Source organism: Triticum dicoccoides, chromosome 3B (assembly GCF_002162155.2).
Source record: "Triticum dicoccoides isolate Atlit2015 ecotype Zavitan chromosome 3B, WEW_v2.0, whole genome shotgun sequence".
Taxonomy (NCBI): Eukaryota; Viridiplantae; Streptophyta; class Magnoliopsida; order Poales; family Poaceae; genus Triticum; species Triticum dicoccoides.
Window position 1 is genome coordinate 749,395,721 of NC_041385.1, and position 16,211 is coordinate 749,411,931.

Below are 16,211 nucleotides of genomic sequence, written 5' to 3' on the forward strand. Positions count from 1 at the left end.
CAAGCTTTAAGGACAAGAACAAGTAGCCGAACGAAGTACGGCCGACAAAAATCTTCAGTGTAATGATGCACGAAATCAAGAAAAAGATGATGAAGAGGCGTTGGGGAGCCATCCAAAGGTGGAGCAAGATATTATTCAAGTCACACCACCATCATGCTCTCGCAACATATTTGAAGAGGTATGTTTAGCAAGTAATTTACCTATTTTCAGATTTGGTCAAAACTTTATTATTGATGCATATATTAGAAAAATCTTCATAAGAAATATTGAGAGCCCAATGAAGAAGGGTAATTTATTTGTTAGCAATTAGATTGCCACAAAGCATATCGGTCAACACATTGCGCCATCTATAAAGACCGATAATGACTTATTGTTGCAGCCAAAGCTTTCCCCGTTGCTTTATTTAAAGTTCATATCTGCATGGGTAGCTTTGCTTGTTTCATACTTGGCTTACTCTTGGTCTCAATTGAGGCATGCATGTTCTAACTATTTTTGTTTCAGAAACTTAAAGCCAAGGTTAGATTCTTTTCAAAAAACTGATGCTAGTATACTATCTTATCCAGTGACATCGGTAAGAGAATGCAAAATAAAATTCATAGCCGAATGGGGTGATACAAAATCTGAACCATTCGTCGCTTAACTCCAAAGCCGTTCTCACAGCAAGATCGACTAGAAAATAAAAGGTTTATCTTCAATTCAAGCATGTGTGATCAAATATTTGATTTGTTGCTGAAAAAAATATATTAGAATTCTTGATCATCATGTTGAGCCATCTGTCCAGGGACGAATGTATTGTAAGTTGCATGATTCGTCCAAGCACAATTTTGAGGATTGCAACATGTTTCGTCAAATAGTTAAATCGGGCATTGTAAAAAGGACGATTGAAGTTTATTGAAACACCAAGAGATGACCAGTCTATTCCGATTGGTCTTGATGGCAAAAAGTTTTTGCATCGGCTACTTCAAGTCGATCCATTTAAAGAGAAGGTAAAAACTGCAGGTGATGGGATCAAGCTTTCAAGTAAAGAAGTTGTTGAAGAGCATAATGAACATAATCTTGAGGGTGAGAATTCCATCGAAGCTATAATGGAGACGCCAAGGACTGGGGGGCAGCAAGCAAATCCAGTGATCGATGAAAGCAAACCAAAAGAAAATAAAGGCCGAAATAAGCGCAAGTGTAAGAGATCAAAAATCACCTTCGCTGAACTATTGGATAAATATCAAAAGAAGAGTGAAGAGAAGAATGCTTATCGGCCAAATCATGCAAAGAAACCAAGATCACCCCCAAGGCGCAAATCTGAGGATCGGTATTCGCAAAGTGAGAATTTCAATGCAACATATTCATATCCTTATTTTGGTCCGCCAATGCCAATGCCGTGGATGCCTCCCTATGCTCATATAGAATCATATCTATCATGGGACATGTATGATACAAGGGCACATTCTTCATCTTATTTTAGACCATCTCACCAACGTTATGCAGCTTCAAGAGGATCAACATTTGAACAATCATATGTTAAAGACCGTTTCAATCATAAGGAATCGGTCCAGAACTCAAGGAAGAAGAAAGGGGTGGTGAAGCAAGTTTACCGTGTTAAAAGAGATGGTCGTAAGAGTGCAACTTCAGATTTGATCTCAAATGAAAAAGAGCCAATTAAAGTGTTGACATTGGCTACTAAATGCAATGAGACGAAACAACCAATTATTAATAGTCAAAGTGCCAAATCTGAAGAAAAGAAGTTGAGAGTGCACAAGGTAAAACAAGAATTGCGATTGCTTCAGACATAATCGCAGTCGGGGTGCCCACTCGGCTTATCATATTGGCAAAAGAAGAAATTACAAAAACTTTGTGCACAAGAACTTGAAGAAAGGAACATGGCATGGGTTCCTAAAGTAAGTGCTCAAAATAAGAATTATGTGCAAGCTTCCATTATAAGAAGTGCGGCAAAGGTGAAGAAGGAAAAGAGTGAAAACTATGAAGGACCAAGCAGAAGGTTTCAGCATCTTTGGTTAGCACATCATCCATATTCTTCAACCATACCATTGATGCCTTTGCCATGGAATTCATCATCAGGTATGATAAATTACCCTCCCTGGATTTATTTTGATCCATGGAAGCGACATAATTTTCTGCATCATGAGTGGGTATTACCAAATCTCTATACATTTTATTAGCTACATTTTTTCTTGCTAATCCAAAGGGCCGAAATATTTGATTGCTATTTCATTTGTTTATTTCGGCTATACATGATTTGGTGAAAGAATTCTACATGGACCTTATGTTAATGGCCGATATTTATCTATCGCCCTAAGAATATGTCAAAGCATGGCTGATGTAGTGCCCTAACATCGTCCTTAGTTCAATTAGATGCCAAGACGAGGTACATGTTCATTGATATTGCCCTTGTCTTTCTAGTACTATGGAGATTATTTTCGACGGTTAAATTTGTGGCAATGGCCAAGGTGTTGGTGTTGTTTATTTATCTCCATATGGAGCTATTTTGTGAAGCCTCATGCCGCTTAAGATATTTTTGCACAATGATCAAAGCCGAATATGCATTGTCATTTGGATTGGAGCTTTGCCTTGCTATAGGTGCTATACATATTGAGGCTTCCAGTGATTCGTTATTAGTAGTGCAACAAATATCCAAGGGTTATCAATGTTTTGACGAATCACTTATAGTTTATCTTTTGGTATGTCTAGATTCAAGATTTACCTTGGGTTGCTTTAAAATTGTTCATATATCTAGACATGACAATTCGAAAGAGTTGGCACAACAAGCATCCGGCTACTATGTTAACCATGGTGTATTGCATTTCTATCAATAGCCGATGCTAGGTCTTGTCAACATAGGTAATGCCTAATCGAAGCCCACCGCTTCGGCCACTAATGAAACTTTTATGCAGGCGAAGTAAGGATTGGAGGAAGTTCATTATTGATTATCTGTGATATCCTAGCGAAAGGGTGAACAATATGGTTCGGAGGATTGTTTTGATCTATGGAACCTTATCACCGGATTGTTATAGAAGCTGAGAAGTTTTCACTCAAGTTTGCATCAAGAGGTTCAAACAAGCAATGGCCGATATATAATTATCGTCCTAAGAACATGCAAAATAGCCGATGGAGTGTTGACATCGTCCTTAGAACAAGCTATGCGGAAGTTATTTTTCGACACACAAGCTTTGCCGAAAAACAGGGGGGCATGTGTTTGACACCAGATTTTGGTATGGTCAGAAACATAATTAAGAAGGCCTCAAATGGAGAAGTGCTCAAAGTGAGAAAGTTCCTTATCTTCAAACGGAGAAACTTTGATATTTGGGCTGTAGCCATCCGATCTCATCTCTAAGGCCGAAGTTGTGTTTGAAGTATTCAAATTTTGTATTCAGAACACTATTTGGCTGATTACGCTCCCAAGATGGCCTCATATGGGAAACGTTTCTACACGGATTGTCTTCGTCTCGTCGAAACGATAGATTTTGATATAAGAAATGTCTAAATCATAATTCGTATGCAAAAGTTAGAGCCAAAACAGTGTGCTGCATAAGTCTGCCCCGGAAGTTCCGGGCAAAACTTCCGTGGAGGTTCTGGGCTAAATAGAAACTTTGCTCACGGTGCGCCCCGGAAACTGGAATTTCAACATTATTTGCAGATTTGCGGGGCCGATTTTGACATCAAGATGACCTCGGATGAACAAGTGATCAACTAAGGAATTTTTATGCATTGCAAGATCTACAACTTTGCTTTTGGGACCATCGCGATCCGAAGCCATATGCGACCTGCAGGAGCTGTGCAAGAGGGCTACTTAATGTAATTTCAGCCCGGAAGTTCCGGGCTGACCGGAAGTTCCGACCCTCGTAGTCCGATTTAGGTTATCTTTTGATGTTTTGAACAGGATTTGAGTCCTTTTCTTGTACGGAAAGTCCAGCCGCCTCATATATATGTAAGAGGTGACGGCCGATTGAATAACAACACACAATCGAACAAATCTATCTACACTTTTTACCTTTACTTTTCCTTCTCCCTTGTTCTTCTTCTTCCTCGTTCTTCGTCTGTTCTTCTTGTTGCAGGGCGGCGAACCTCGAGGCCCTAAGGGCGATCAAGTCGACCTAGGGCAGCCCATAGCCGCCGCGCGCCCTGACGGGGTCCCCCCGGGCGTGTGGGGTTTCAGGTCTCCTTCGACGTGAGCTGTGGTGCATCACCCTCGGTGTCAGAGGTACACAGTGACGTGTTCGTGTGCGAACAGTCTTTTATCTATATATCAAATGTTCCAACTCAGCATAAACAAATTGTCTTGAGGATATCGTACAGAAGAAAAACAACTGTTGCTCATATTGTGTACTGTAGCTAATTCACATTTATATTCTACAAAAGAAAAACAAGCACTTAAGAGGGAGGGGAAAATGCCTGGTATGAGCAACATAGAGGGGGGATCTACAGCCGTCCATAGGACTGGAGAACAATCTCAATCTGATACAGGTGATGCGGTGGTCTCCCAAGTACATCACACACGCATTGTTGAATGTTCGGTTTCCTAACTGAAATCATTATGGGCATTGTTATAATACCACTAATTATAACTGACATTCACTCAATATTTCTACAGATGATGAAGATTGTGATTGGCTATGATACTTATCATATGCAAGAATTGGAGGCAGGATGAAATCAGTCAACATACCCAGTGCTACACCATGTGAAGATATTGTTTTAATAAGAAGATTTTTTTTTCTTATTTGCCTCTTGTGATGCTAATACCTTTTCATTTATTGGTGCAACAGCTAGAAGGACTGGAGGATTTATTCAAATATGCATCCAAGCACATGGAATTAAAATCCGATTAATGGACTAATCTAAATGTTACAACATGGAAAAGAGCAGAATGTATTAAGAGCAGACTACAAATAGATGGGTACACCTCCTAATATAACTCAGAGCATTTATGCTTAGCAAGGTACATTTGGTATGTGATACGTCTCCAACGTATCTATAATTTTTGATTGTTCCATGCTATTATATTACCCCTTTTGGATGTTTATGGGCTTTATTTTACACATTTATATCATTTTTGGGACTAACCTACCAACCGGAGGCCCAACCCATATCGCTGTTTTTTTTTGCCTATTTCAGTATTTCGAAGAAAAGGAATATCAAACGGAGTCCAAACGGAATGAAACCTTCGGGAGCGTTATTTTTGGAACAAATCTAATCCGGAGAGCCTGGAGTGCAAGTCAAGAAAGCTCCAAGGGCCCCACGAGATAGGAGGGCACGCCCCCCTGTCTCGTGGGCCCCTCGGGCGTCCACCAACGTACTTCTTCCTCCTATATATACCTACGGACCCCGAAAACATCCAGGAGCACCACTAAACACAATTTCCACTGCCGTAACCTTCTGTATCCGCGAGATCTCATCTTGGAGCCTTCGCCAGCAATCTGCCAGAAGGGGAATCGACCACGGAGGACTTCTACATCAACACCATAGCCCCTCTGATGAGTTGTGAGTAGTTTACCACAGACCTACGGGTCCATAGTTATTAGCTAGATGGCTTCTTCTCTCTTTTTGGATCTCAATACAATGTTCTCCCCCTCTCTTGTGGAGATCTATTCGATGTAATATCTTTTTGCGGTGTGTTTGTCGAGATCCGATGAATTGTGGGTTTATGATCAAGTTTATCTATGAATAATATTTGAATCTTCTCTGAATTCTTTTATGTATGATTGAGTTATCTTTGCAAGTCTCTTCGAATTATCAGTTTGGTTTGGCCTACTAGATTGATCTTTCTTGCCATGGGAGAAGTGTTTAGCTTTGGGTTCAATCTTGCGATGATCTTACCCAGTGACAGAAAGGGTTGCAAGACACGTATTGTATTGTTGCCATCGAGGATAACAAGATGGGGTTTATATCATATTGCATGTGTTTATCCCTCTACATCATGTCATCTTGCTTAATGCGTTACTTTATTCTTATGAACTTAATACTCTAGATGCAGGCACGAGTCGGTCGATGTGTGGAGTAATAGTAGTAGATGCAGGCAGGAGTCGGTCTACTTGTTATGGACGTGATGCCTATATACATGATCATGCCTAGATAATCTCATAACTATGCGCTTTTTTATCAATTGCTCGACAGTAATTTGTTCACCCACCGTAATACTTATGCTATCTTGAGAGAAGCCTCTAGTGAAACCTATGGCCCCCGGGTCTATCTCTTATCATATTTGCTTTCAATCTACTTTTATTTGCATTTTTTCTTTTTGCATCTATTTACAAAACACCAAAAATATATTATTATCTCTCTATCAGATCTCACTTTCGCAAGAGGTCGTGAAGGGATTGACAACCCCTTTATTGCGTTGGTTGCGAGTTCTCAGTTTGTTTGTGTAGGTGCGTAGGACTTTTGAGGAGCCTCCTACTGGATTGATACCTTGGTTCTCAAAACTGAGGGAAATACTTACGCTACACTTGCTGCATCACCCTCTCCTCTTCGGGAAAACCAACGGAAGCTCAAGACGTAGCAGTATGCTATTATACTTATTTTTTCATTGCATAACATTCCTGAGACACATTTAATTGGTATATCTATTCCTAATGACAGAGTTCTATTTCGAATGGGTGTTACATTAGCATATACCTATTAAGTATGATAAAACACGGAGGCTACAAAACTTGATCATGCATTACATCCAAAGCACATATGGAATATATCAGACACAATACTTTACCTTATCGTAGGCCAATGCAACTGACACAACACCTATCATGAGATCTGGCCACCAAATAATAACTTGAATAAGCCACATCATGTATGTAACAGGAGTATTCTTGAAATGACATAACACACATAAGAACACACGGATAACCACCCACGTCCAATCAAACCCACTTAATGAAATCCAAGCGCCCAAGTTACATCAAACATCTACAGATCAGATCGACGGTTCATAACAAATGTTCTGCCAGCGGACTGCCCTCGCATAGGATGCTAGACAACCCCACGATGCTACCTCCAGGAGGAATTAAACAATATGTTCGTGATCAATGCCGCCACCAGGCCACGACCTGCCCTCGCCCTGCCGTCCTCGCCCCGGTGGCCGTGCTGTCTTGAGGAAACCACAGCCCACCCTGGCGACGGTCCTGGCCCCTGGTGTCTGCGCCGTCCTCACCCTTGTGGCCATGCCATCTTGAGGAAACCTTGGCCCACCCTGGCGACTCGCCCTAGATCCAGTTTCCATGCCGTCCTCGCCCTGGCTGCCGTCTCGAGAACACCTCGGGCCATCCCGGCGTGCTGCTCTATCTCCGATGTCCACATCGTTCTCGCCCTGGTGGCCGAACCATCTCGACGACATAGGTCGTCATCGAGATACTTCCAGCCCCGCCCCTGCACAGATTACATCATTTCAATTTTGCACATGTTATGATCAGAACAAAATAAAGGAAATTGTCACCATTACACTGCAGAACACCATGTAACAACATCCATGTATCTACAGGACACCATGTAACAACGCCCACAGACCTACAGGACACTGGGTATGAGGATTCCTGGTTGGTTGTTTCTTTTGCCACCTACAGGCCACCACGATCTTAATGTTTTATTGAAGAAATTAAGTACACACTGCACATTAGGATTCCTGGTTAGTTGTTTCTTACCAAGGGGTTCATGTACTGTAACAATGGGGTGAATGAGACAAAATGACGGCATATATTTCAGCCAGTAGTGATGTTTCTACCATTCAAAATAGCCCCGGCACCTCCAGTAGCCATTTCGGATTCGATAAACAAAGTGACACGCTTTCCACCTTTGTACCTCAAGAGGAGCAGAGAAGGGTTCTTGCAAAACTAGATTCACTGAAATAATAATGTTCATATCTATTTCTTGACATAGTAATGATGATATTTATTTCCTGACCACATGACAAGCTGAGTTGTTGACTTAGAATTGTTCATTGTATTTCGGACCAAATAGATTCACTCAAAAGACACTACGGCGTCCTCTTAGCGTAGTGAGGTACCGGACTCCATATCAGGACCTAACAAACAAGGACAATTCAGGTAGATATTGTGTACTGTAGCTAATTCACATTTATATTCTACAAAAGAAAAACAAGCACTTAAGAGGGAGGGGAAAATTCCTGGTATGAGCAACATAGGGGGGGGGGGTCTACAGCCGTCCATAGGACTGGAGAACAATCTCAATCTGATACAGGTGATGCGGTGGTCTCCCAAGTACATCACACACGCATTGTTGAATGTTCGATTTCCTAACTGAAAATCATTATGGGCATTGTTATAATACCACTAATTATAACTGACATTCACTCAATATTTCTACAGATGATGAAGATTGTGATTGGCTATGATACTTATCAGATGCAAGAATTGGAGGCAGGATGAAATCAGTCAACATACCCAGTGCTACACCATGTGAAGATATTGTTTTAATAAGAAGATTTTTTTTCTTATTTGCCGCTTGTGATGCTAATAATTTTTCATTTATTGGTGCAACAGCTAGAAGGACTAGAGGATTTATTCAAATATGCATCCAAGCACATGGAATTAAAATCCGATAAGTGGACTAATCTAAATGTTACAACATGGAAAAGAGCAGAATGTATTAAGAGCAGACTACAGATAGATGGGTACACCTCCTAATATAACTCAGAGCATTTTTGCTTAGCAAGGTACGTTTGGTATGCTATTATGCTTATTTTTTCATTGCATAACATTCCTGAAGCACATCTAATTGGTATATCTGTTCCTAATGATAGAGTTCTATTTCGAATGGGTGTTACATTAGCATATACCTATTAAGTATGATAAAACACCGAGGCTACAAAACTTGATCATGCATTACATCCAAAGCACATATGGAATATATCAGACACAATATTTTACCTTATTGTAGGCCAATGCAACTGACACAACACCTGTCATGAGATCTGGCCACCAAATAATAACTTGAATAAGCCACATCATGTATGTAACAGGAGTATTCTTGAAATGACATAGCACACATAAGAAGTTTCTAAATAAGACACTCACTTGCTGCCTATAATAGAGATCTTCTCGCCTGGAGTTTTATTGGTCAAACTGGAGAAAAGACAGTGGTAAAACAAATGCAGCTCTTGCAACCAGCACCAATGCCAAAACAATGGAGCTCAAGGAGATACATATCATTGGGCTGCATATAGTACAAAAATGGGTTACAAAACAAAACAGTTTGTGGATTTGAACAACAAGTATGTTACTACACACATAGAAAGAAGCAGATAGCGAGCATACATATATGTTTGACTAACAATATTCCACTTCTCTATATCCAATGCATCCATGCCAACATAGAGAAAGAGAAATGTCATGAATGACAACGTGGCGAAGGCATACCTATTGTGCATAGAGTGACATAAGCATCAATAAAGTTCAGAAGTCAAATGATGGAGTCACGTGTATTTCTTCTAGTACAAACAATGCAGATACTTACTGCCAGACAAACGTGTTGGGGACGGTGATGTCTCCGCTCCGAGGTACGGCCAGCAACAGCTCGTGGGATGCACCGTGGCTAGGGTTCGCTGCTGGACACGTGCATGTACCTGAAATTTATGCAGCTTTATCAATTCCAAAGAGCTGACAGGTTGTACGCTACATAATCTTGGGTCAGATTCAATGTCATATGAAATCTGAAACATAAAAATGTAATCAAATATAGAGGATGTATGAATTAAGTCGACCATAGATAATCAAGACCTTTAGTTACAAATAGAATGAAACTTTTATTGCCTATACACCAATAATCCCTTTCAGAAACAACCATATCTGAATTCTGCGACTTGGAACTAAGTGGTACCATCTTTTATTTTCTTTTCTTGAGGGGAACATAATGTGTGTCATATTTGTTCCTCGCAGGAGAAGATATGATGAGATTATTTTTCAACATAACATTATTTGGCTAACAGTTAATAGCTTTTAGCGCTCCAAGTAAATATACTCAAGCATCATTTGTCTGAAAAAAATCTCTTGTCCATGCTGTATGTAAAGCCAGTATGGATGCTAGACCTACCAGCTCAACTACAGATCAAAAAAGGGAGGCGTGAGGAACCGCATCAGGGAGGGAAGGGAGCCAAGTATATCACCGTACCAAATCGAAACGAGAGAGGGGGGAGAGGGAGAGGGGGGGGGGAGACCTTTCATGGCAGCACGGCGTCCCGAGAAGAAGAAGCATCCCCCTGCATCGAGTTGAGTTGGTGATGCTTGATGGTGTTAGAGAAGGGGGGAAGCGCGATGTCCCGAGCTCCATGGCCCTTGACGACGGTGCGAATCCGCTCCATCTGGCGCAGCCTGAGCCTGAGGTGCTCGCGTACACGCAGTGGATGTCGGTCCTCTCCAAGATGCCCGCTCCCTCATCGTGTCCAGTAGCTCGCACCTTGATCTGCGCTGGGACACGGTGGCGGCAGAGTTAATCTAGGGAAAACCGGCGGGGTTTGCGGCGAGGCGGGCCGTGGTGGGGAGAGGATGCGACGGGGCGACGCCGTGATGGGAAGAGGAGGCGGCGGGCCGAGGCTGTAGGGGGGTTGGGGGAGGAGGCGATGGGTGACGTCGTCGCTTGAGAGTGGAGAGGAGACGGTGTGCGACAGAGACGACAGGCGGCGGGGAAAGTGAAGGGTGTGTTTGGTTCAAGTTTCAAACAGTAGTCGCATTGCATACACTTCTCAACCCAGCCTGGGTGAGCAAAAACAGCCCCAAATGTGTCATCTGCAAGTTGTTTGGTTGCCTGCATCAATGGTCGCTGCATTAGGTAATACCCAAATACACTTTGTTTGGTTGCCTGCATTAGCCCAAGTGGCACATGAACACGGTGTTTGGTTGCCCGCATGGGGTGTGATTAAGAGCTAGCACTTGCACTTAGAAGTTAGCACACAGGGTTAAGAGCTAGCAGAGGGAGGGGGAGAAGAAATGTAGTGTGCGCCAGACCATGGCGACTGCGGTGGATAGTGGTTGTGGCGCCGTGTCCGACATGACGAGCATGGAGCCGTCGACGAGCGACCCCGTCGGCGGCACGACGAGTGACACCGTCGACGAACTAGTTGCGGTGCTCGCGCAAAGACAGTCGACAGAGAAGGAGAATGCAGTGCTCACATCATGGTATACCGTGAGGGGCTGAGAGGGACGGTCCAACGCACGCCGACAGCGACCCGGAGACGAGGAGGACTAGCAATAGCAAGCAACACCGACTTGGCTGCGAGCTGAGCAAGCAAACCAGGGCCGCCCTCTCTCAATTGGTCGCTGCTCCCTCCAGCTTGCTCCCGCAGCTGCGCCTTGGGCCGCGGCCATCTTGATTCGCGCTGGTGACTGAGGCGGTCAAGAAGGGAGGTCGAGGGAGGGGTCGCCGGCCGCCTGCCATCTCGGACCGGAGCACAACGCTGGCGAGAGAGACAAATGGGGGCGGGGACCAGGCCGTCCGTGCCAGCGGCGACTCTGCTCGCCGTCGCCGCCTGCTGCGCGGCGCTCCTCATCGCGGCCGCGCCGTCGCAACACCACCAGCCGCCGCAGCAACACAAGCACGTCAGGATCGTCAGTGCAGTAGACTGTTGTCCAAAAAAAGACAAAGCTACGATCGTCGAAACCAAAAACTTACAACACGAATGTTGTGAGGAACTGCGAGATTAGGCTGGTGGTCAAAGGAAAACTCAAATGATTGATCGTGCGTGACGAATCAGACAAAATTCATTAAGAACAGCTTCAAATGGGAAGATGAAATTAAGAACTTACAGCCGACGAAACTACGAACCGATCGCCTGAATGGAACCGTAGCATCGAGGTGCATCTTTTTCGTGTAGAGCTTACCTCGAATCAAAGCACCGTTGTGTAGATCAGAGAGAGGAGATTAGATAGAAGCTTACTGGAGGTTGAAGAAGACCTCACGTAATGATTACCTGGCATCTCTCCCGTCTCCATTCGTGCAAGGGCCCGCTCGCTAGCGCTCGCCTCGGCCTGGCTCAGGAGCCAGGCTATGGACTGCTTTAAGAAGCGTGTGGTTCCAACAGTGAAAATGGGCAACCAAACAGACTTCTTTCTTCCCGTGCGGGCCTGGTTGGGTCCTATGCGGGCAACTAAACACGCTCGAAGTGTCTCTCTGTGCGGTGAGAAGCTGATAGCTTCTCAATTGGATTGAAAGGGCAGCCGCCGCTGTCTTTTTTTTAATTTGTTTTTTGGGAAACGCTTCCAGCCGGCTGACCGGCCAAGCGCTGGGCCGGTCACGCGTCGTTCGATTGCGCTCCTGCCCGCACCCACGTGTGAGTTTTTCGCTGGGCCACCCACCACACTCGAGCCTTATCATCTCAACCAGGCCAACTCTTCGTTCTTATCCACACATCTCACACGCCTCCTTCCCCTGTCCATTGACACAGGTGGTGGCCGTCGTCGCTTCACCACGCCATGGATTTGGCTCCCCTTGGCATTGTTGCTTAGTCTCTCCTCTCCAAGCTTTTGTCTCGCTGCCATGGTCTCGCACCTTGCGCCCTCCCCCGCGAACTCGAGGCAACGTCGCTCGCACACTCCTGCAGATGCAACACCATGTTTTCGCAAGGCCGTCTTGCTCCTGCTATAGCTTTGTTTTCGATTTAGCCGGTTGCAGCTTTTTAATTTATCGGCTTCAGCTTTTTATTTGTCGGTCGCAGCAATTTCATCCCCCAACACTAATTTTTGATTCGCTGGCTCCAACATTTTTTTCACCGGTAGTAGCTTTTTGCATCGCTGGTCCCAGCTTTTGATTTTGCCGATCGCAGCAATTCCTTTTTGGATAGTAGCTATTTTGGTTTCGCCGGTTGTAGCATTTTATTTTGCCGGCAGTAGCTTTTGGTAACGATGGTTCCAACTTTCGGTTTCGCCGGCCCCAATACGTGGTCACAGGTTCCAGCGAGTGTGAATGTCGTTTCCAGCAAATCGTCTCGCTGGTCGCAACATCTATAGTCGCCGGTTCCAGCAAATGCGATTGCCGGTTCCAGCATCTCGTTCTTGTAGCACTTTTTTGGGTGCTGGACATGATTGAAATCGTGCTACAATCGACAATGGAAAATGAGAGAGGGCACTACACCTTGGTCCTACCGGGGCCGTCGCCGACGAGGAATACGGCCTCCGCTCGTCGCGAAGGAGCACCCGAGGGAGGAGGTGTGCTGGGCGTGGTGATTTCTGATTTTTTTTCCCTCTCTATGTGTTCGTTCATGTGATTTGGGGGAAAAGAACAGGGATGGGACCGTGGTAGGCTAGGGACGAAGGAGAATGGGAGCGCTAGCTGGATCTGATGGCTGGGAGGTGCCAAATCGGACGCGCAGGATTCGACCGGCCCAAAGTTGGGCCGGTCGACCGGCGCCTAGTACCGCCCTTGTTTTTTTATAGCAAATGTCCTTTTTTAGGGGGATCGGCTGTTTGACCGTGCTACCCGTACAACAGATCTCTTGCGTTTCCTGTACGATGTGTATAATCCGGCCGCTCATGCAAGAGATTGAGAGGATACCGCTCATGCAAGAGATTGAGAGGATAGTCGCCGCTGGATTTACAGGTCGTATAAAAATTGGACAATGTCCATCGTATATGGAGTAGTTTCGTTATAGCAAATGACCGTGCTTTATGTGGCCTAATCAAGTCATTCACAACATATACTAGAAGAACACCCGTGCGTTGCAACGGGGCCACATTAACTTTAAAAGTTCAATATTAATATTCTCATATATATCAAGTGACATTGGCGACCTTTTTTTACCATCAATTCCTCACACACACTCTCTGCCCCCATCTTCCTCACTCTCTCCCCCTCTCCCTCTCTCTCTCTCTCTAACACACACACACATATCCATCTTATTGGATACGGGACCATAATCCATCTATTTCACACACACGCGCTAGTACATAACAATATGGATTATGTGTATTATATTTGCCACCACAACTGAGGAAATTAATTTCATGTAAATCGGCCAGCCACAGCTCTAAGAATACGCGGAGGAGGTGACCCGGGTCGGCGTCGGCGCCGTCTGGCACGGGCCACGGGCCCGCTTCCAAGCGCGTCTGCACATCGGCCACCCACGCCGTGTCCTTCAAGTGCCACTTCCACCGCACCAACTACCAGGGTCACGGCCATGGCCAGGGCCAGGGAAGCCGCCCTACCTTGCCCCCTTCACCGGCCGCGGCCAACGCGGTGCCGCGGCACCCGGCCTCGCCGTCCTCGTCCTCCAGCACCGCCGCGACCCAGTGACGCAGCCCAAGCATCGGCCTCGAGAATCAAGAACGCTCGACAACGTAGAGGGAAGGAAAGGTCATATACATGTCATAAGAAAGGGAGTTTATTTACTGCTCCCTCGATGTATTGTTTCCTTTGTTTGGAGATTGATTACCATCCGTGAGTTAAGGTAAGGTTTACGTGATTGAGCGATTTTTTAAAAATCAATTATTTGTTTTCTAATTAATGTAATTGAGTGATTTAAGGTAAGGTTAATTAATTTAGATTTGATCTTTAAGATTGTTCGTGATTGATTCTACATTACTAAATAACTTGCGCCAGTATGGAAAGTTCTGATCTGTTTAGATTTCTTTCGTTGTGTGAGAGGGTAACGCGAAAATAAACCGATGAAGTGAGGGGAGGGGACGAAAAAAATCTATAAAAAAAACGAGCGAAGGTGGGAGAAGGTACAAAAAAAAACCATGGAAGGTGGGAGGAGACTACCAACTGCTTCATTAGGAGTAAAAATTATTAGAGATTAGAGATTATTTGTTTCCTGAAAATCTATTATTTGTTTCCTAAAGCAAATTGCATTAATGAGAGAGATTTCGTAGATTTGACTAAGGTAGGAAAGAATCTATTATTTGTTTGCTAAATCAAATTGCATTAATGGGAGAGATCCGTTGATTTGGCTAAGGTAGAAAAGAATCTATTATTTGTTTGCTAAAGAAAATTGCATTAATGGGAGAGATCCGTTGATTTGGCTAAGGTAGGAAAGAATCTATTATTTGTTTCCTAAAAAAAATTGCATTAATGAGAGAGATTTGTTGATTTGGCTAAGGTAGGCGGTTTTTGCGGTTCGTGGCGACTTAGTGTGAGGTGGGACGAGGTAAAAAAAACCATGGGAGGTGGGACGAAAAAAAACCTGGGAGGTGGGAGTTGTCCCTGGTTAACCTACGAAATTTCGTAGATTTTTTTAGGACGAAAAAAAACCGTGGGAGATGGGACTAAAAAAAACCTGGAAGCGAGACTACCAACTGCTCCTTTAGGAGTAGAGATCATCGACCAAATTGAGCGTCGGGCTAGTCTCTTTCTTCCTTCTTCTTTCTTGATTGACAATCAATAGCCCATTTGATCAAGTAATAATAATTAATAAGCAGAGGCGTTCCTCTAAAGAAAAGGTGTTGTCAAATTCAGTTATTTTGTCGATAGCTCTTTTAATCATTTGGTTTATATTTAGTGTTGAATGTTATCCAATTTTATTTTCCTCCAACGTGACCAGTTTGGTTGTGTGGTTCTATCATCATCATCGGGAAATTTTGTAAAACTATTATTAAGATTTCTATTGAAATTTATTATTGAATATATCAAAAATTCGTAATTGTGCATATCATCTTGTGGCCTTTGGATGTTAAAATTCATGGAGTACTACATAATGTTGCTTAGTTTTATTTTTAAGTATTTTTGGAAGTAATAATTACAATACATTTAAGTGATCATGAATTTTATGTGAAGACATGTGTATGGATGATGTGTTACACACGCGCTCGTTCGATATAACACACATTTAAATGGTTAAAAAGGCTGACTAAAAGAGAAATAACAATTGAAATACATAGTTAATGTTTTTTTATAGATTAAAATACGTATGTTGCATGTGCACGCTTACTAGTGTTGAAAAGAGGAAAATGTACGAATGCACAACCTTTTTTCTCATGCAATTTCCTCTCTTGTGAAGGACGTCTTTGAGTATAGAAACTTTAAAGCACTCAAGTTCCACGGGAATTTTTCTAAGTATTTGATTCAAAGGATTTAGAAAAGAATTTTGGAAGATTTCTAGCTCTTCTGAATTTTGGAAGATCAAATGGCCATATACACTTTTGTACTATCTCCGTCCCAAAATGAGGGTCTCAACTTTAGGAGGGAGTAGTATTCAATATGTCATGATACCCTATAGCTATTCATGTGTTTTTTTCCCTATTTTCTATGTTGAAAATAATCAT

At 43.4% G+C, this 16,211-nt stretch overlaps 1 long non-coding RNA gene across 1 annotated transcript; it reads right to left on the reverse strand.

Moving 5' to 3' along the window:
* Window positions 1-7,011: 7,011 nt before the first annotated feature.
* LOC119282018 lies at window positions 7,012-9,125 on the reverse strand. Its single transcript, XR_005138605.1, has 3 exons — window positions 9,039-9,125; window positions 8,892-8,935; window positions 7,012-7,374 (listed from the first exon to the last, which is right to left on the reverse strand). It is a non-coding gene; the product is annotated as an uncharacterized LOC119282018 (long non-coding RNA).
* Between the last annotated feature and the right edge of the window lie 7,086 nt (window positions 9,126-16,211).